Source organism: Aegilops tauschii, chromosome 4, assembly GCF_002575655.3.
Source record: "Aegilops tauschii subsp. strangulata cultivar AL8/78 chromosome 4, Aet v6.0, whole genome shotgun sequence".
Lineage (NCBI taxonomy): Eukaryota > Viridiplantae > Streptophyta > Magnoliopsida > Poales > Poaceae > Aegilops > Aegilops tauschii.
This window is the reverse complement of record NC_053038.3, coordinates 51,765,952-51,767,929: the sequence shown is the minus strand read 5'-3', so window position 1 is coordinate 51,767,929 and position 1,978 is coordinate 51,765,952. Positions and strand designations below refer to the sequence as shown.

The following is a 1,978-nucleotide window of genomic DNA, read 5'->3' as shown; positions in this document are numbered from 1 at the left end:
TTTTAGGATGCCCCCAAGTTCTAAAAATTCGCTCAATGTACTCAAATGACCCATTGTCGACACAAGATGGGTAGTCTGACACCGGATGGCAGGCCCGGTTAGAATCTCAAACCTTGATATATGCAAAAAAGATGTTAGTCTGAAGGAGTGAGGACGTTAGTAAATGTATTTTTCCGCGTTGTTTTAATTGGTAGGAATATATATTCTTTTTTTGCGAAAAGGAATATATGTTCTTTTTTTTGCAAAAAGGAATATATATTCTTTTGATGGTGTTCTAGATTCAGAAATTAGAGTGTGGTAGTAGCACAATTAGAGTTCAACCTATAAGGGTGTGTTCGAAACATAGAGAATATATGCAGGATTCCAAATGAGTTCTTGCTTGTAGGAAATTTTGCTTTTGTGACATTCTATTTATAAGTTTAAACAGTGCTTCAAACAAAATCCGGCTCCGTCGCACAGAATTTACATGAAAGGAATCCAGTCAAAACCCCTATTTGGGCTTAAGCCCGGGGCGAGCAGATGATAAAGAACTCCATCCACACATTTTGCATGAATAAAAAAATGTATCCATACAGAAAATATTTAGCCTTGCACTCCCTCCGTTCCATAATTATTATCGTGGTCTTAGTTCTAGTTGAACTAAGACCAGGGCAATAATTATGGAACAGAAGGAGTACCGCTCAAAGTCAATGTATAACGTACCCATATATCTAATTTATTTTCCAAGGGAGGGCACGATGGAAGATCGCAAATGAGAAGCCACGGTCAAGAGCTTAACCTTTTTTATCATTCTCCATGGTCCTAGTGCAACGGTCTTCTGCTAGAATGGTTAGTACTTTTTTGCCAATCACAAAAATATACCTTAAAAAGTTCATACTCCCAGTAGTTCATGGCATATATAGCCCATGCTACACTTTGGAAACATAAGAATATGACTATATATCAATTCAATCCAAAGGAACATAAAGCTAACCATGTGATGATTATAACTTATTTCTTTACTCCAAGATATTCATGACAATACTTTTCATCACAACAATCTGAAACAGTGTTTTAAGGCAAAGAGAGGGGACGGGGGTAGGTTGCATCTGAAGGAGGTTGGTGGCAACCAGGTTCACAAATGCATTCTTTCCTAGTCCTAGAGCAACGTTCTTGCTCCAGTGCACAACAGAAGCACAAACCATTTGGGCAGGTGGATCTTTCTCTGGGCATATGCATAACTCGATCTTACCGCTATCCAGCTGATCAGTTGCTTGAGCTGCATATGCAAATAAGTGTGTTCTCATTCAATTAGGTATTACAAAAATTTATACAAAATTTCAAAATAACTTAGTGATGGTTCTCAATGGGATTTTTTCCCAAGATCATATAAGATTAACCAATATCTTTACGAGAAGTTCAACTCATTATTTTTGGGTACTCACCCTGAGAAAATATTATGAGGCATGGAAGGATGACCATCACAAGCATAATCACCTTGCCTCTGTCCATGGTAATATAAGCTTTATCCTTGCTAATATGAGTAGTTTTAGTTTGTAAGGATTTTTTTTTGCATATGGTCGACAACGGTATACTTGCTAACTGCTATATGTTTGTATATATATAGCCAACCAATTTGATCTATGTTTAGTAATGATTAATTGCGTTGAGCTGGCGGCTTATCATCTACTATTAATTGCCAGGAATAAAACCATCCATATTTAGTGAATAGTGAATAATAATATCCTTCATAAAATATCTTCCTTTAATGTTGAAAGGATCTTCTTGGCACTGGCTACACACCTTACCGCCGAACTCGATTGGTACATGGGATAGCCTAGAAATCGAATTCATGTCAAATTTTCAGGGCATGTACGCCAAGCCCCCGGATCCGATGATTTGGCCCTAGTAGTGTGATGACCCACAAGTATAGGGGGTCGCAACAGTCTCCGATGGTGGTATTTCACCCAAATTTATTGATTTCACATACAGGAGCCAA

At 37.8% G+C, this 1,978-nt stretch overlaps 1 long non-coding RNA gene across 1 annotated transcript; it reads right to left on the bottom strand.

Moving 5' to 3' along the window:
* Nucleotides 1–969: 969 nt before the first annotated feature.
* LOC120962393 (uncharacterized) lies at nucleotides 970–1,650 on the bottom strand. Its single transcript, XR_012182775.1, has 2 exons — nucleotides 1,425–1,650; nucleotides 970–1,258 (listed from the first exon to the last, which is right to left on the bottom strand). It is a non-coding gene; the product is annotated as an uncharacterized lncRNA (long non-coding RNA).
* Between the last annotated feature and the right edge of the window lie 328 nt (nucleotides 1,651–1,978).